The 20,713-nt window shown below is 36.5% G+C and overlaps 1 protein-coding gene and 1 long non-coding RNA gene across 5 annotated transcripts in view; both read right to left on the reverse strand.

The window, feature by feature from the left end:
* Positions 1–20,713, reverse strand: part of LOC128680260 (uncharacterized protein) — a 533,151-nt gene that overhangs the window by 251,505 nt on the left and 260,933 nt on the right. The window lies entirely within an intron of this gene.
* Positions 1–20,713, reverse strand: part of LOC128680270 (uncharacterized) — an 84,594-nt gene that overhangs the window by 23,002 nt on the left and 40,879 nt on the right. Inside the window, exon 4 of one of the 2 annotated variants that reach the window (XR_008405838.2) lies at positions 3,240–3,530. The exons of the other annotated variant lie outside the window; for it this stretch is intronic. This is a non-coding gene — a long non-coding RNA (uncharacterized LOC128680270). The remainder of the gene's footprint in view (positions 1–3,239; positions 3,531–20,713) is intronic. 2 annotated transcript variants of the gene reach the window in all.

Raw genomic sequence — 20,713 nt, forward strand, 5'->3', positions numbered from 1 at the left:
AAGTTCTATTTACCATCGTCTTATTTATATTGACAGTTTAGACGACTGGAAGTTACTAAGAGCGGGTTTCACCAGACAACTGTGACGTTAACTTTAACCAGAACAACGCAACGTACGCCATTTTGTCTATGCAGCGACGGTATCTAGGTTAATGTTAACGTCAAAGTTGACTGGTGCAACTGATGCTTAGTTAGAGTGCGTCTGTTGGTTAGTATAAGTCACGATTAAGTTATGTTTTATGATGCAGTAATCAGTTAGTCTGTTTGTTTTGATGCTTTTGTATTAATTAAGCACAGAAATAATAATTTTTTAGTACGCTCTTGTAATTTGGAAATATTAAACTGGTAAATTCAATATGGCGGTGCAACTGAAAAATCATAAACGAAAAATATGTAAATTATGAGTAACTGGCTTTAGCGCGCGGCTCCGCCCGCGTGTTGTTTCCACTGAGTATAGGGAGCAGTTATTTCCATGATGGAATGTACCTTCCTTCTGCGTACTTCAAACTACATGTATGCAAAATTGGTCGAGAAGATTGGTTGAGTAGATAAAGCGTGAAGAGGTAACAAATAAACATACTTTCGCATTTAAAACATTAATTAGGATTGAGATTACTACTAGGCAACCAACTAGGCTTCAAGGCAAAACCTCACTCTCATAGTTTTAAGATTAAAAATATCCTCCATACACACATTTTTTTAAATTTAATATAAGCCGAATGTGGAAGTAGAATAAAATACGTTATTTATCCACTCTAAAACAGATTATTTTGTGCAATAATAATAAATCAATGACAAAATAACTGAAAACAAAATAAAAAAAAAGGCACATCCAATAATCAATATTAATTTATAATTAACTTTACGCGCGCAAACAAAAGACAGTTGCGACGAAACAAAAAGTGGCAAACATAAATAACGCGCGGCAATTTATAGCATACATGTCGGCGGGTCGCGTCGTCAGCTATTTTCTCGCTAAAGACTGCTGGAAGATTTGTTATTTGATACAAATAAGAGTGATGTTGGAGCTATAATCCATAATCTATTACTGTTCTAGGGAAGGAATTGTATTGTAGATACACATTACTGAAAACATTTTGATTTCTTAACTTGTTTCATGATCCATACAATCAGTTATATTAAATTTCCCATATGTGTCAAAGAAAATTGATCTTTACGACATATCCTGTTGATTTATAGTGTTGAGGCATTTGCGTTTTGAAAAAGTAATTTGATCAGTTAAGCGCGTGATAATGACGTCTTACTATACTGCTTCTGCTACTCCCCAACACTGGTGAAAGAAATTGCTTTTGCGATAAGTTCGACTTTGTGCTTATTTATGGTTGAATACCTAGTTATGACTTAAGTTTCTTCTGTAAATGGTTTAATGTCTATCTAAAGCGTCAAAAACATGCGACATATATAACTGGGAATATAAAGTGTATTCCCGATTTTGATACAACATTTAAGAATACCAGATAACTTAAAAAAATAAAACATTAACGATTCACATTAAAATACTTGAGCAAAAAACAATGACCATTGTCGATTGATGTTCGAATTGGTTGCGTTTTATTTGTCGCAAGTGTGAATGCCGACTTTGTCTGCGTTTAGTCGCGGGCGTGTCGCGTGCTCTGCGAACATTAATCGTGTGATGAAAATAAACCATTTCTTAGTTTTTTATTGACATAACTGAAATGTTTACACTGGACTAAATACTAGGTATTCAAAACGACGCATACTTCCTTCAATTATATATTTTTTAATATCTTTTTGGGTCTTGTATTTATTTTTAGTATACGACGTATCTTGTATACCGAATCTTGAATATTTATGTTTAAATCGTTTTTAACTACCTACATATATTTACCTAGATAATTACGGAGTGGACAGTTATCTTTATTTTCTTCTAATCTAAATTTTATCACGGAGTTAATTTTAATAAATAGATGGCTATGTATTTTTATAAGTTTTTGCCCTTCATTCTGTTCAGTAAACAAAACTAATAGTCAGTGGTCAGTAGTGTTGCCGAACTATCGATAGTTTTACAATCGATAGTTTCAATCGAAAAAGGCCATACTATCGATACTATTGCTTTTCTCAAAATTATCGATAATCAATCGAAACACAATCGATAGTTGACTATCGAGCGGCAACACCAGAGGCCAGCTTGAATGACGACGACTTCGATATTTGTGTTCGATTCCGGAGCTATTCATATGTACATCGTTGTGGGCATGGTATGTGAGGACGACCTCGGTGGCGCAGTGGTAAAGTGCTTGCCTTTGAACCGAGAGGTCCCGGGTTCGATCCGGGTCGGGTCATGATGGAAAATGATCTTTTTCTGATTGGCCCGGGTCTTGGATTATTATCTATATATGTATTTGTTATAAAATATAGTACCGTTGAGTTAGTATCCCATAACACAAGTTTCGAACTTACTTTGGAGCTAGCTCAATCTGTGCGATTTGTTCTTATATATTTATTTATTTTTATTATTTATTTGTGAAGCGAATGTATGAATCTATACTGGATTTAGAGCTAAAGCCGTCAAGTTATATTAATAGATATTCTATTGTTTTACGACTGATCAATGCGGTAGTGGTCTTACCTGCTGCGATAGAAAGATTCCAGGAGCTCGATTACACACGCAACGGAAGTTTCATTTCAACGATTTTCTGATTTTTTTAAGGATATTCCCAATCGAAATTCTCGATCGATACATTCGTTTTATTTTTTTCGATTGTGGTTTTCCGTTAACGTGAAATGTGAGTTGAACATTTATAATAATTGGGAAAATAATGAAGTTCATTCGCACAAGAAAACATTCACAAATACCTTCAAACAAATATCCCTCAATCTGCAACATGTCAATATGTCTGTCTTACGCTCCAATACGTCTAAACGAGGTACTTGAGCACAACACATGTTCATTGACAGTATGCACTTCGGAGGGCCCTAGGAGAGTACTCAGACGTCTTCAGGGGCCCTCTAGTGGGGCCCAGAGGGGCCAAGAGAGGCGTTAGGGCACGCTTAGGTTGTTACAGAGTACTACAACATAAGTATGAAATGTTTTTAAAGATTTAGAAGAGTGTGCGATCGTTGAATCCTGAAAATTTTCTAAGAATGATACTTAAAAATATGGTAATAATTAAACAGGACAAAATTTAGCTGTAAATTCCATTTTCCAATTTCAGCGTTTGTGGTTGCACCCTAGAATAGGACCACTACATTTCCTACCTTGGATTTCGTAAGAGGCGACCAAGGGACACCGTCTAGGAAACTGATAGGTAACAACAGCATTCCCAAGAAGGGTTTACGTCAGGCAGAGCGACCGGTTGTAAAACTGCAACCACATCAAAATTTTGTCTGCTTGTAGGCTGAATTAAATGGGTCCGCGTGGTGGGTCATGGTCCATAATCCTTATCCATCCCTAAGGAAAGCCTGTGCTCCAGCAGTGGGGACGTTTAAATGGCTGATGATGATGATACAATACCAACAGACTGGATTCTTAGTTATTCAGGATCTTACCTGAAACAAAAAATAACACGATAATTAGAATTTATATCAAAAATATTTATTAACATTTTACAATCTTCTTTGTTATCAATATGTTCTTTGTTTTTCTTTCCAAACTTGATAATATCCTTAATAATCCAAATATTAGGTATCTGAACAAATTACAATCCAACTAATATTAAACACATAAGGTACTTTTTATCCCGAAATTCCCACGGGAGCGAAGTCCCGGGCCTCAGCTAGTTAAATATAAATCACTCTTACGAAAATATCATTTTTTGGCACTAGTTTTTATTGTCCTCGAAGAGATCTTGTTGCATTCAACTTAATGTGTGACAAAATATTATGTCCATGCTCTAAGCCATCGAGGAGTTCCTTCGTCGGGAGCCGATCCTGGGTGCAACATCAGGTCATTGTTATCATAATTATGCATTATCATAGACATTAGCGTGTCTCGGAGTAAAGTGACATTAAATATTCTACGCAGTGCCAACGCGATTTAAAACATATGTTAACAAATTGCTGACGTGTCAACGAATGAGTTACAAAGGATACTCAAATAATCCATTGTAACGTATTTTTAACGGGCGTTGAAAAACCGCTCATGTGAACGAGACGAATTTTCAGAGGAACGCCGCGGACAAACGCCCTAACGGACATTACACCCAAGCAATAAAACGGTAAGTAAACGAAATTTCTCAGACGAATGAATATTTGCTAAGCCAATTTTTCCTGAAGACAAATTGTGTCCAATTTTCGCAGTAAATCATCAAATCTTCCTTAATACAAATAATTTCGGAGTATCCCACTTCTGAAAATTTTCGCGAGTATTTTTGAAATGGATCAACATAGGACTTTTTCCAAATTGCCCAGATTTTGACTTGGTTTAGGGATGAAATTTGAACTAATATTTCAGATACTATTGAGAGCACATTTTTCATGCCAGAATTTTCAGAATGCGATAATATTTTTATTCTTTAGTAGTCCATCTCGGCTTCGCTCGGGTAAGAACAATAAATTAAATAAACTATACACCTAAACCTTCCTCAGAAATCATATCTATGGATGATGATGGATCTATCTATGGATGAAAACGGCGTGAAATTCCGTGCAGTACTTTTTGAGACTTTATTGTCATGTAGAGTAGAATCTCAGCTGACCAAATTAATCCTAACTAATATATATGATAAAGTAAGTTTGTTTATTGCCTCATCACGTTTTAACTAATCCAAATTTCCACGTGAGATAATATACCAATCTGACTCATGCACAGTAGTTTTTAATGACCACCACTTGCCTCGTTGAAGGAAAACATCGTAAGGAAACTTACACACTGGTTGTCAGTTTAGTTCACTAGTGTGTTTGCGACTACTTGCAATTGGATGTCGGTAGGTAGTCGTGAAAGTCAGATGCCTTTAGCCGATTTGAATATAATCGAACACAGTAGAAATTACGAAGACCAGGATAATATAAACCGTTACGAAGAAGTTGGACTTTTCCGGAAAGATACACGTTTTCATCCGACCATTGCCCATCCCTTATTTTGCCCCAAGTAGGGGTTCCTGGGAGGGGGAGGGGGGAAGCCCATGCCCCCATCCGCTGAAATAAATTAGCATGCGTAGATTGAATTGTCAAACAAGTTTCCAAGTCCGAATGCTAAATTCAAGAAGTTACTTTGTTTTTCCAATTATATTGTTAATTTTGTATAGCAAACAAACATTTATGTTTTTAGACTGAGGATTTGTTTATCTAATTATTTTCCGCGTAACTTTCCCCCCGAAGGATTTCTGGATAGACATAAATTAAAACTAACGAATTATAATATTATACTAGGCTGGTATTCGTGTAAATATATAAGTACTAGTTTTTGCCTGCGGCTTCGCCCGCATGAACTTAGCAAAAGCGGAACAGATATGACTTTCATTCAAACTTTCAACCGCCAAGTATAGTAAAGTCTTTTAGAGGTTGATATTCGAAAAAGCAGCCTTTGAACTCTCATCAAAATCAGTCCATCGGTTTAGCCGTGAAAGCGGAACAGACAGACATACTTTACACGTTTGGATGTACATACTTTAATATTTACAAAAACGTCCGTCCCGGCAAATCAATGCCTTGAGGTAATGCGCCCAGAACCCCACCGACGGGTTCCCATCTTGTCGCGATGGTGGGGCTTAGTAACCGGGGGGGCTGGTCTGACACAACCAGCCACCCCGGTGAACCAAGAGGAACCCAAGGCCAGAAACTTTGGTGGGTGCTCTGGGCCTGGTGGACGGTCCCCTCGGTAGTACTGCCATTGGCTGGTGACCCGCCACCAGCCTTTGGATGTGGAAACTAGAGGGGATCAGAGGTGGGGTCGCGGGGTTTTGTCCTCCGCGACCACAGCGCGGCCGTGGCGCTGAACACGGTGCGGTGGGGCCGCAGGGGAAGAGGAGAGTCGGTATGTCTCTCGACGATCCCCCTGTCCTCTGCGGCCGAAGGGTGGCTGCCTCTGTATCGGGCGCAATGTGTGGGTGTCACCAGCCTATCACCTCTTGCGCCCGTACAGAGGCAAACTTGGGTGCCCTGTGGCACCCAGGATTTTGTTGTGTGTGTCCTATGTGTGTTGTGACCGCTGGTCCCTTCAGGACCAGTGGTCGGTGATGCCCGCTCCCCCCGTCAGCTTTCTGACTGATGTGCGGAGTGGGCTTGATGGTCCGCGCCACGCTCGCGTGGCGTAAGGGGCGGGTGGTTAGCACTTGTGCTTGCTGCCCGCCCAGGTCGGGGCCGAAAGGCCGAAAGGGCGTCGCGGTGAAATGCCTAGCGACCTAAGCAGCGTCAAAACGCCCCAGGGGTTTAGTGGGTAGGCTGGGCCGACTAGCGGCCCAGGAGTCACACACTCAGTGCGTAACAAGCATTCCCCTGGGTAAACAAAAAAAAATGCGTCCAGAAGGCTGGCAGCATTGCCTCGTATGGCGATGCTGATTCTCTGTGCGACGGGATATTCAGCCCTCTATTCAGCCCTATCACGTCTATAATTTTCGTAATTACCTAAACAAGTAACAATTAAGGATAAATTTAGTACAATATATACCGGTTTAACTAATTTTTAATGGTTTAGTTTAGATTTTCACTGACCGCACATAACTCGTTACTGCGCCGCGCGCCACATACGTAATCAGTTAAATCTCACCAAATCCTAAATAACGTGTTAATCTGTCGGTCAATTGTCGGCCGTATCCAGTTAATTTCGATACTAAATTCTGGTTTACAATGAAATTATCAATAACCACGCTTTATTTTCGAGAGCAATAGTTATCAGTATAATTAGAATTGTTTCTAATTTATTTATTTTACTTAAAATTAAAAGTTGTTCTGCCAACATTACTTTCATGTTCACAAGTACAGTCAACAGTACATCAAACAACTCCGATTCATTGCAATTTCAATCCTATTACCACGGCATAAAAACGCAATGCTTGCAATACTTGTTAGACATGACATTATAAAAGTGTTACGGCTAAACTGAAGATTACACATAAGTTTAAACGGAAACATATTATGATTAGGATCGAGTCCTGATATAAAAAAAAATTAGATAATATAATTAACCAAACGAAATACTTTTAATAAGAGATTGAGCTGACCAGAGGAGATACCATGAAATATGAAACACGTAACACTACATCATTTGTTGCTTTCAGACACAAGTTCTTTTAAATTTTTACCTCCTTAATTTATTGCTATACTTTTAGTTTAATAAGGTTTTCTAGGCGCAAACAAAAATTTAAATCTAATTGCAAAATCGATGGTGTAACAGAAATGCTTTTATTTATTACCTTACAAAACTAATTACCCATCAACGCAATGCAACTAAACAGTTATTAGTACCGTTAATCCACAAATAACACTTTAATGCAACGGTCAGGTGGCATAAAAACACTAGTGTGGTCAAAACGACCAAATTCAAGAGGGTTAGTACCCGTTAGGGAGTTGAGTTGTGGCACAATACGACCCTAATACAATTCTGTTCGAATATAAATGTGTTTAGAAACAATTTTGTTACTACTAAATAGTTATTTGACGGTTATTTTAGCTAGATATTGTTATAACATTATTAATTCAAAAGTAGGAAAGAGGATCCTGTGCTACAACGCTCAACGGCTGAGGAAGGAACGGGTAAAGGCTCAAATTAGAGAGGGAAAGATTATTAATTCGAGCGTTATATATTGCATGCTGTGCAATATATAATGCTCGCATGCAATTTTCATCGGAAATATCAATTTTCTTAATTTGCTGTTAAAAATATTGACATAATTCAATTCAAATTTCGAACATGTAACTTAATTCATTGTTAAATTAAACTAAAAACTGACTTTACTCAAGTCGAGTAAATATTTAAATATACGGGTATGCGTATATATATATTTTGATTAGGTAACTTTATTCATCAATCTAAAATCAATTTTTCATGAAGCTTTTCGTATTTTTTAAATTACCAAATATGATGCGGCCCATCTGATGGTAAGTGGTCACCACAGCCTGCAACACCAACTGCAACGCCTGACTGAATTTTTCTTATTAAATTTATAATATTTTAAAAACATATTTTTTACGTCTCGGTGAGTCCCGCACGTTACGCTTGAACCTTGGGATTGGGTTTTGCAATTCTATAGGCCATCACTGGACCCTGCATTACGGCTCTGTAGGTTCCGTACGTTTTGTGGCCTGTATTGATTATTGCTATCGTTGGGTCGAAATGTGCGAAACTATTTGCGGGAAAAATACAAAAGCTTCCCAAAAAAGCGTAGTCATTACATGTCACAAATTTAATCGTGGTTTTCGAGTTTCGTAATTCTCAGCTCTGTCCCCATAAGTATAAAGACCTAAGTAATAAAAAACAATAAAATGTAACTTAACTATTACAAAAATCAATCAAGTTTCCACTTGATTACTGTATAAGTGAATCTTTTTAAATCAAAAGTTTCACTTTGTCCTGAGCAGATTTTTATCAAGATTTAGCAAATTGACCCATTAAAAAACTCATCTCAGTAATGTTTATAAATACCCGCAAATTGAGATAAAGGGTTGTCATCAATCGTGCCGTCTCTGTCCTTCATTTGAAATGTATACACTTATTTTTATGAGACTTTTTCACGACTTTGTATTTCAACTTTGTATTTCAATATGAGAGTTTATGCTAAATTCATATCACATACCAATCACTAACTGATAGTAGTTACACATTCGAAAATGCGTGTGTTTAGACCGATAAATCGATCGTTAATTTGACTGTTACAAACACACAAACAGAAAAATAGCATAACTTTAATATTATAATAATTTTATGTTCCTTTACTATTTATGAAATCTGATATGTAGAGTAAAATCTACAATTAAATATAACCCTTTTAATTTTAATAATCATGGCGAAACCAATACAATAAAATTAATATATTCAGTAATAAACTCTTTATACACTCGATACACGTTGCGAAACTGAAAAAAAAATATATAAACAGAATTACCAATATCATTATAGCGTTAGAAAAGCGAAACTGCCTACCTTAAAATTTGATATGGCTTGACGCAAACACCACCTTACATCGACCTCATAAATGTTTATGTTTTTGACATAATAAAAAATCCCCTGCGAAAACTCAAATTTAGTGGGTTACACCGTCTCGCGGCGGGTTACTATGTTGGATGTAAATGGCGATATACAACGATAGAACGTCATGCCGGCTCCACACTATCGTCGAACAGCCGAACTATGACGGAAAAGGTAAACATTGCTGGTTTTTCGTTGCGGTAAATAAAATTACTCCTACCAACCACGCAATGTTCACGCATTCGCGTCGGTATGTGTCTGGGTTCGGCTACAGCGTGATCTGGCATTAGGTTGACACTATATACAGACCGGCAGTGTCGTTTTGGCGAGGGATGGAGCTACAAGGAATGAAAAAGGTTGCACTTTATTTGGGGAATCATGCACTAGAATTAATATACAAAAGAACAGGTATTAAACGCGCACATACCTTTTTTATTTCCCAGACACATGCAAAGTTCCGAAACGTCTGTGAAATAAAAAAGGTATGTGCGCGTTTAATACCTGTTCTTTAGTATATAATTATGCAACGCGAAATTTTAAAAGTAGTCATACACTAGAAATCATTACGTTGTCGATAAGATTTCAGCCAGGAGCTCTATTTTACAAGATTTTATTCATTTTGCGATGTATGCATGTATTGGTAAATAGGTTTGTTTGGTAGGAATCTTGCATCTCAATTTTGAAGCAGATATCTTAAACCGATTAAGCTGAAATTATTGTATCGAAGTTGAATGGAAAGTTGAATGTTTATGCGCTTACGAAATTTGTATTAAAAATGTTTACAGAAAGAAAACATAGCTATAGAAATTACCATCTTTTCGTAACAGTTGAGTATGGGTGAGAAAAATATAGCGATAATGTATCACCGAGAGTCATCTCCAACCCTTAAATTTTGCATAAAAAACTCAACTCGGCAAACGGGTACAAAGTCACGGGGCGTCGACATGCGATATTTGAATGTATAAGGCCTATCTCACACTGTACTATAATTAACCGGATGGATTTTTTTTCACCTAAAACTTTCATGTCTCTTCATCTCTGTTCTAATATGTCCACTACATATTAGAACACAGACGAAGAAATAGGAAACCGGACTTTGGGCTCTGCCGCTCAATGGAAGAACCGGGTAAACGCTCAGATAATAAAGAAGAATAAATAGAAATTAATCTTAGATTAGTCTGTGAACAAACTGATTGGTGGTCAAATAAAATGGCGCGAGTCTCTCTCGCGTCATTTTATTTGACCAATTTTTCATTTTCTTAGCAGGACAGAAAATCCTAACTAATATTATAAATGCGAAAGTAAGTTTATTTATTACCTCTTTACGCTCTATGTACTCAACATTCTCACTGAAATTTTGCATACATGTAGTTTGAAGTACAGAGAAGGACATAGGGTATCTTTCTTACCGGAAAAATAACTGTTCCCGTGAAAAATTAATAAGCTAAACCAGTAAATAATATACAGACTCCGTTAAATGTGCACATGACCTTAGCAAGCCTTTTCCAAGATGGCTGTCTGGGACATTGTCAAATTGCACGGTTATTTTGGCATTCCGTTTGCCGGCACTTGCCTAACTGTGCGATAGGGTTTAATTAAATTTGAGAGTATTTGATTACGACCTCATTTCAAAGGTATCTTTTCTAACTGGTAATTAATTTGGGGTTAAATTAATTAAGTAATTTCGAATGATCTGAGAGCAAGTCTTTTCGATGAATGTAAATGTAATGAATTAAAGATTAGGTGGTGCCTAGATAATTTTCTACGGTGTTTAATAATTTTTATGATTGCAAATATTTATGTGACAAGTTACCGCCTATCAGCCCATACCACCACTTCTTTCCGTGATAGGTTGCTAATACGCAATGATAGCATTCCCAAAGAGGGCTTGCCAGGCAGCCGGCCAGTTGTAAAATCTCAGACGAAACATTAAGTTCAAAATTTGAAAAGTTACTTTATATTCGGTCACTTCGGGACGCCACAGCCGGGAATGTAACAGTACACGCGCATATGAGAGAGAGAGGATGATGAGACGTAATTGTGGCTTCGACATTTTTTTTATTGCTGTCATACTAGATTTCAACCGTCAAATAACACTTAAAAAAAACTACAATCTAATTCAATCAATGTGCTCCAAATTCTTGGCTGGGTTTGCGTCGTTGGCGTAAATAGAAATAGATGACAAGAAGTTAGAATATCGATTACTAGCTACGCCCCGGGGCTTCGCTCCCGTGGGATAAAAGTGCCTATGTGTTATTCCAGATTATATTTCCGTGCACCAAAATTCATTACAATACGTTCAGTAGATGTCGCGTGAAAGTGTAACAAACGTACACAAAATATATATGTTTTCAGCGACAATCTAATTTGTACAAGATGTAACATTGTTCGATTATTATCTCTCTCTCATCTTCGCGTAATTCCGGTTGTGTTCAGAGCTGTGACGCCACAAAGCCCAGGGTAAAAGAAAAACAATAAATTTGGAAGATTTGGCTATGATTGGCGCCTGTCTCTCATCAACCTTCCTTCAGAACGCTATTGTTGCTTATTTCGCCTCGTACGATATCCACGGGAGAATATGGAGTGGTCCTATTCTAGGGCGGGACCACGCCACAAACATGTTTCATTATTGATGTGCGCGTTTAATACCTGTTCTTTAGTATATAATTATGCAACGCGAAAGTTTAAAATTACACTAGAAATTCTTACGTTGTCAATAAGATTTCAGCCAGGAGCTCTATTTTACAAGATTTTATTTAACTTGCGATGTATGTATGTATTGGTAAATACAATTTTGAAGAAGATATCTTCAACCGATTAAGCTGAAATTATTGTATCGAAGTTGAATGGAAAGTTGAATGTGACCTCACAAATTGGTGGATAACTCTAGCCGCGCCGTTTTCCATAATTGCACCTCTATTACTATACAACATCTACGACCTGGGTGTTGTATTATGAATGACTACGCTTTATTTTATTACTGGTATATTACTCCCTGGAGTAACCGACGACGCAAAAGGAGGTTAATGTGTTTTGTTCGAAACAAAATAATGTTCGCTGTTTAATTATGACTTGTGTCGTAATTCTGAACAACACGGTGTCTTGTTAAGAGTTTGTAGTGAGGTAACGTAAAAAATAGATTTATATCAAAAACATGTCTAAACCATTTTGTGAGTAACACGCTTAAAATATTTAGTTTGTAAAGTCATTAGGGTCATTTGCGCAATGGTGCGAATATGATGAGGTGAATAGAAACATTGTCTAAATTTTTTAACTGATTTAGATTAATTGATGTGTGCACACAAACTTCAAAAATTACGAATTACGTAGGGAACAAATGTCTGGCTATGCCGCTCCCGCCTGGCCCTGACAGAAGGGGCAAATCCAAAGAAGTGCTGGCTTGATGTCGCCAAGGATGATTATGCATGCCAATCTGGTCTGACAAATAGAGATGCCAACAACCGTGCGAAATAGAAACAAAATATTAGGAAAGCAAACCCTGGGCTCCGACGGTCAACGGCTGAGGAAGGAACCTAGAAAAGCCCAGACATACAAACTTCTCAAAATTTCGGTTACTTATATTAAAAATACGACAAAGGAAATAAGGTAGGTGTGAAGTCCACGCGAGCGAAGTCGCAGAAACGATAGCTTTTGATAATAATAATATATTTTTTTATTTCAGACACATTTAAATTACATAGCCAGAGTTGTGAGTAAAGTCTTATGTACTAATGTTAGTAATAATTAGACACATTATTATTAAAACTAGAATGGATGAATGAATTTTGACATTTATTTTTGTTTCAACAAACAAAAATAAAATTATTAAAAATATAATAGAGTGAACATTTTTTGTTTGTTTCAAAGAGCTAATTCCCGAAGCTTCCCTTCTTATTAGAAAAATTCTTGCATTCGACAGCTCAATCAATTAAAATTATTGAAGAGTGTACGCCCTATTCTTCATCGCGGTTTCGCTCGCCGTTCATATAATCTAAACAGGGGTGAATCTGCGTTTACAATCATAATAAATTTACGTATACTTTGACCATGTAATTTATGTGTACTTCATTTGTTGTTTTGGAAAAACATCGTATCTATAGTATACGATCTTTTTCCATTATTACTATCGGTTCCAGCCAAGAATACAAAAAGACGCGCGCTCAAAGAGAGAGACAGTACGAAAACGTAATCAATATTATATAAAACTCTTCCGTTACTGAGTGACTAACTGACTGACTGACAAACAGACAACGTACAGCCGAAACTACTGGGCGTAGGAAGCTTTTTGGAAGAGGATTTTTGGAAATTCTACCACAAAAGGAGTGAAAACCTTTTAAGTATACGAAAGTTCGATGCCGTTGATGTTAGTGACTTGAAAATTTGAATTTTAGTTGTTTACAATAAATTAATGAATACGTGTTAAAGATTTTTCTGAAAATTAACCCTCAACCCCTTCAAAAGGGGGGTGAAAGAATGAGACTTAAAACAATTTTCAAGATAAAAAGCTGAAAATTGGTAAACACGATCTTTGTAACAAATTAAATAAATAACTCAGAAGAAAAATCGCTGTCGCGTTTATTAAAAGGCGTGATATTACCAAATTTGACACGGGCGAAGTCGCGGGTGAAAGCTACTATAACATAATATTTGTAGCTTTTTGAGAAACTACATTTTAACATAAAATTTGTCGTGAAGAAGTGCCTGTGAAGGTCTAATTTCTGAATAAATAATTTGAATTTGGAAAAGACCAGCAAAATCTAAATAAAAACAAAACGGGTCCGGAAGAACAAAGGAAGCCGTACCCATTTTTATTTATCAAAATCACTGAACGAATGACTTGCAAATTCATTCATTCACTTAATCTAATTACCGCTCTAAACTAATGAATGGGGAATGATCTGCATTTTAAAAAGCTTACATTTTTTATCATTCACTTGCTTATCAACGCAATTTTTATTAAAATGGGTTTAACATTATTTAGTTTTATACATATATTCATTTGAAACTATCTACATTTTTTTAACTGTGAACTGTAGTCACCCCGTGATGTCACTCTTTTCACATCGATTGAATTGATCGAAAATTTCAACTCGAAAATATATTTGTCATTATATTATATAGATATAGAATTTATTATTATTTTTGGCTTTTTAAATATCAAATACAAGTTTTCACATTAGGTGAGTTCATATGTTAAAAGCTTTTGAAAAAATCTGACATATATATTTTTTATCTTTTTTAAAAAATAAATTATCAGAAATAAACAATTTAAAAAACAGATTTATCTATATATTTCCTAAATATATTATTATTCGAAAAACAGAGAAGATCCCAAAATTCCCATGAGAGCAAAGTCAGAAGCAAAAGCTAGTTAAAGAAGCACCAATGCCGCAGTAAGAATGTTTATTACTCAAGAATTACGGAGCCCCTTAAAGATTGTCTCGGAGATTCCTTCGGATCAAACTCCCTTCAGTGTCGCAAGTTACAAACATTCGGCTCAAAAATATATAGCTATATCAATGTGTCTAATATAAATAAAATCTTCTATCATTGTTTCTTGATGTTTCTGTGTCAAAAGCAGAATTAATATTCAGATGAATCAAAGTTGTATATTCTTTGATTTTTGGATTTGAAGACGACACATAACATAAGGTTCCTTTATCTTCAAAATATTTTGTTCTTAGGCAATATTTTTTCTAATTTCCATTGATTCCAACTCTACAATTTTATTGTGTTATATAAAAAAACTTTAACTTGCAAATAAGGGCATGGTAGAAAAAGCGTGTCTCTCATAACTCAGAGCGCAAGCCAACAGTAAGATTCTACATTAAGGAGACAATAATCCAATTTAGCCCGAGTAGGAACTGTAGTAAATTGTCTTCAAACTTTGTTAAAGACGCTACTCCTATCAACCTATTGTTTCTATGCGTGAAGTTCCGATTTCTTTTCTCTTTCTGCTCCATTATCTTCTGTCTTTCACATTTAAAAAAGAAATAAAGACACGTCTAAGGAATATATCCTAACCGTAGCCGTGTATCCACTTCATATCTCGTTTCGTTCAATTTAGGATGATATTTTTCAGTTAATATGACGATCTCGGTGGCGCAGTGGTAAAGTGCTTGCCTCTGAACCGAGAGGTCCCGGGGATCCCCGGTCGGGTCATGATGGAAAATGGTATTTTTCTGATTGGCCCGGGTCTTGGATACTTATATATGTATATATGTCTTGCATATCTATATATGTGTTTGTTATAAAATATAGTATCGTTGAGTTAGTATCTCATAAAACAAGTCTCGAACTTACTTTGGGGCTAGCTCGATCTGTGTGATTTGTCCTAACATATGTATTTAGTTTTTGACGTCAAATTACTTAAAATATAGTCTACTCACGACTTCCAAACCGCAGGTGAGGAAGAAGCGGAGCAACAAACTCCACCGCAGCCTTTTCTCCAAAGACGTCAATTAACAAAATTAAGGTCATATAAGTTTCCTAGAGCGACCTATAATCATGTTTATTCTATCACAAGTGGCTCGTCCCGGATTCGCTCGGGTTAAACCATAATAAATTATAAACCTAAATCAATCTATACATTTAAAAGAATCGTATCGAAATTCGTTGCGTAGTTTCAAAGATGAAGAGGCAAGCGACTTCTTTTCTTCATTGTCGTATTCGTCATGGCTGAGGGTCGTGGTCATTACGTGGAATGAAACACACACAACAACTTCCTTGGTATTATTAATGGAGTGGTTTACCATTGCCTTCTCCATTTCACACACAAGTTAATAATAATCAACCAGTGTGCAGATTTCCTCACGATGTTTTCCTTCACCGGAAGCAAGTGGTGGACGATGAAAAATACTATACATGAGTCAGATTGGTATACAAACTCATGTGGTACGAGTAGGATTCGAACTGGGATCTTTCGATCCGCAGGTGGGCGTCTTAACCATTACACCACCACCGCTTCTATATACACATTACATGGAATGAAACAATATCTAATAACGAAATTATAATATTAGAATATTAAAGCGCTAGAATCGTACCACTTCATTTTTCTCCGTGGATGTCGTACGAGGCGATTAAGGGATATTAACCTTGCCAGCTGACGGGTAACTGTAGCATATCCATACTCAAGTGACGTCAATCAGGCATGGGTTTCGCGTAAAAATAATTGTATAATTTATCTTCTATATACACATTACATGGAATGAAACAATATCTAATAACGAAATTATAATATTAGAATATTAAAGCGCTAGAATCGTACCACTTCATTTTTCTCCGTGGATGTCGTACGAGGCGATTAAGGGATATTAACCTTGCCAGCTGACGGGTAACTGTAGCATATCCATACTCAAGTGACGTCAATCAGGCATGGGTTTCGCGTAAAAATAATTGTATAATTTAAAAAAATGCTGTGGTTTTACGACCGGCCACCTGTATATAGTCAATCATTTTGAAAATGCTGTAATTGCCTATCAGCTGTCAAGGCTATTCTTATTCTTCATTCGCCTGAGGAGATGCAAATGAGGGTTTAATATGGATAGAGATGCATCTAGTGCAGGGTGGAAATCACGCCACTATTTGTGTCTAAAAATATTAGTTAAATCAATAGCAGATGGTCATATACTACTTAATTCATCTTACGGTAACCATGTAAAATTAGAAATTACTTTAACAAAAAAAAACAAACAAACAAACATACATTAAGATGACAGATAAGAATGAGTGACTGCCACTTAAAAAGACGAGTGACAATTGTCATACACTGATTTCGAATGTTGAAGAATGCTCACGTCAATTGGATTGTCCCTCGCAAGCGGTTCTCAAACAGTAACAATTCCTAAAATAAATAAAAATTCCTAAAATAAATCTACTTTTGTTTAAATATTTTTTATGTAAGTGAGAAGACAAATCATGTCCTTCCAAAAAAGAACTACCTCATTGGCTTCATTTGTGGCTGCCAATGGTAAGCCCTTCTGGCATAATAGGGACCAACACTGTTGGAATGAGTTTCTTTCGGCATTTCTTATCAGTAGTGGTCGTTCCGAAATGCTAGTAGTTTGTAGCTTTGGTAAACATCATTTAATTTAGAATATGACATGAAAAAGTGCCTGTGAAGCCTAATTTCTGAATAAATGATTTGATATTGATTTTGAATTTGCCATCAGCCAAACTGATGATACGAATTCAAACTTTACTATTTTATGTTACTACGTACGTACGTACTACGTTTTGCATTAGTACTGAAGTAATGAACTTTTTGAATCGAAAAAATAATTTGATAATTACCAATGTATTTTTGTATAAAAAACAGGTTACGGATTAAAACGAGATCTAGCTATCACAGAGGCCCTAATGGCTTTTTTATGAATTTTTCTTCAGAAGTTTGAGCGCCACTGTCCTGACTGCGCCCTGATTGGTTCAAATTATCGACTAGTGTCAACTCGTCACATCTAATCGACGAGTTCGACAGCCTTTTGAGTCCATCCATGTGACGGACTGGACGTTGAAAAATTGTCTTTTTTTGGGCACGATTCTTGACTCGTTTCGTGGACTCGAGAGAATTTGAGACTGTTTTGCAACCGCTAAAGTTTGCAAGGTCAATCGATCAGTATACAGTATGGTGTCTGTTGCTTTTACGGATACTTTAAACAAAAGCTAGCTGTTAATATACGAATATTGTTTGTTGTAAATTTAGATTTACGACTCACACCATAATTGTTTAGTGCAAATAAATGATATGTCCCTACCATTATTATATAAAAAAAAGATTTGTATTCTTGTTTTTTGCTTGTAACGAATAAACTCAAAAATACTGAACCGATTGTGATGCCAATTAGCAAAGAGAAAGATTCGTCTCTCTCTGTGCTAATTGGCATCAAAATCGATTCACCTTCAGGGGTAACATAGGCTATTTATTATTATGGTTTTCCACATGCGAAGCCGTGACAGGCCACTAGTCTTATATTACACCAGCTGTTTACCTCGACTACTATCCTATGTCACTCTCCAGCTCCCCAACTTCGAAATGCATGCCCTAACTCCACACCAAAAATCGCCTTCTAATGCTCCGTTTTGACGTTACAGAAGGACAAACAAACACACTTTCACATTTATAATATTAGTATGGCTGTGACAATACAAAAACGCCTTTAACCATATGTTTACTCATTTCAAGAAAACCCATAAAGCGAGTCGTTAAACCCACGCTCTTAGAAAGTCGTATAAAATGTTAATGGGTCTATATGACCAAAATTAATTAGTGTGAATGATTAGAGAGCATCTTTACGTGGGCTGTAATGTTATAGATCGGTTATAGTTTGAATATATTGTTTGGAGCTTCTTCATTTAAATAATATTTAAAATTCGGATTATTTATTTACAGAAAAGTATGTTATTTTTGAAGTGAACACTTCTTTAGCGGCGTTGTGCACTTTTTGTGATGGGTAAAAAATGTTATACTAGCGTCAGGACACGTGACCCTGATCGAAAATTCGTAAGATGTCCAAAATGCACAACGTTAATATTCAAGTTTTCACTTCTGCCGGCACTTCCGGTTTTTTTGTTGATAGCAAAATTAAGTTAATTTTCTTATAATGTTTTATTACGTGATGTCTCATAGACAGCCGTTAAGGGAAAATGTTGATATATTATCTATGTTAGATGCTATACTATTTAAAATTATATAGTTTTGTACAACTTTGACGTACGCAGAAAAACAGTGATGAGCATAATTGCTACACGTTTTGTGACATTTACAGAGACCTTGCTGAGCTGGTGTTGTCTGAGCTGGTCGCATTTTCAGCTGTCATAACATTATATTGTTACGCATAAGATTTAATGTTTGGATTTTATGTGTTTTGCCAAATAAATGATTTATTTCTTTCTATTGTACAACTAATACTTAACAAGTGCAGTATCAGACAGTATTTAAATTTTTCAACTTGCAAGAAATACTTGAACCCTGTTGACTTTTAATGCAACTCGAGCATACTCGAACTTTGTACAAAGAACAGGTAAAAAAAACAAAGGCGCCTGGAAACCAACTAAAGAATTCTTCGTGTCGACATCACTAATTGGACTATTGAGAAACTATAACAGCACCAATGGTGGACCACGATTAACGCATTCTGTGTGCGTTGCAAGCGTGCAAGAGTCTGGGCAAGGTAAATAATAAATAAATAAATATATAAGGACAAATCACACAGATTGAGCTAGCCCCAAAGTAAGTTTGAGACTTGTGTTATAGAATACTAACTCAAAAATAGTATATATTTAATAACAAATACATAACTTTATAGATAAACACCCAAGACCAATATCAGTCAATCAGAAAAATATCATTTTCAAACGTGACCCGACCGCGGATCGAACCCGGGACCTCACGGTTCAGAGGCAAGCACTTTACCACTGCACCACCAAGGTCGTCAAGATGCAATTAAGAAGGTGAGATGTCTGATCTAGATCTCAACACAAGCATTTGCAAAACCCCACCGCACTAAGTTGCTTTTGCAACGACCAATCTGTTTCAGTCTGGGAAGCTACTTACTTCACAAGGCATGTGACTCTAGGACAACCACGACAGAACGTCTCCTCTATTCTGTCGGGGAATCGTTCGTATACGAAGGGTACTGTCGTTCAAACGCCCGGTGTCGAAACATTCTGTCGACGAAACGTTCCGTTGTCCGAAGAACCGTTTCAGACTCCTGTACATCCTTGTGGATATCCTACCTAAGCAGCTGCAGTTGCACCAGTTGCCTGTCGGCAACAATAGCCCAAGGAGGGTTGAAGTCAGACAGGTGGCCGGTTGTAAAATCACAGCCGAATCTTCAACATTTTGACGATTTTTTTAAGCTGATTCTGGGCTTCGCGGATTTACATCCCCGAACGCAATATGCAGAGATGAGAGAGAGAGAGAGAGAGAGAGAGAGACTTTCAGTGTGTTCAATAAACATTACACATAATAGCTATCGTAGCTAATGAGATCGTATATTTGCTTGCACTTTGTGTGAATTCACACGAGTAAGTTCATATATAATACCTATATTTAAGCTGCCCTATCGCAATAGTTTCTAACTCTAATGGTAGTAGTAAGTATGATAATAAAATAAATAAAATAATAAAATAAAATACTCTAGAAATTGTAATATTTAAAATTTGATCCCATCAGTCTTATATTTTTTCTTGATCTCAGAATGAAGAATGAATTTATAATTTCTGTTCTGAACTAGACTTTGAGTGGGAGGGGGTCATTCACTTTCCCCTGATACTTTTCGTAAAACTATTTCTCTTTCTTTCTCAGCGTGTCTTTACGATGAAACGGGGAGAAGTGTCCGAGACTGCGTCTAAAATAAAGTTTAAATTTTAAAGCTTCGGCTGTGATTTTATTACCGTCCACCTGCCTGACGTCAAGCCTCCTTGGGAATGCTGTTCTTGCCTAACAGCTGACATCGCTAGTCGTCTAAGGGAGTGGTATTTTAGGGTGTACTCGTATTCTAGGGTGCGAGATTTTTAGAACTAGCGTGTGATTTCAAATTGTTGCATTGGCATTGAAGCCACAAGTTTATTCGTTAGACAAATTAAAAAACCCCCGACTTTCAAT

The sequence above is a fragment of the Plodia interpunctella genome, chromosome 23 (genome assembly GCF_027563975.2).
Source record: "Plodia interpunctella isolate USDA-ARS_2022_Savannah chromosome 23, ilPloInte3.2, whole genome shotgun sequence".
In the NCBI taxonomy this organism is placed as follows: domain Eukaryota; kingdom Metazoa; phylum Arthropoda; class Insecta; order Lepidoptera; family Pyralidae; genus Plodia; species Plodia interpunctella.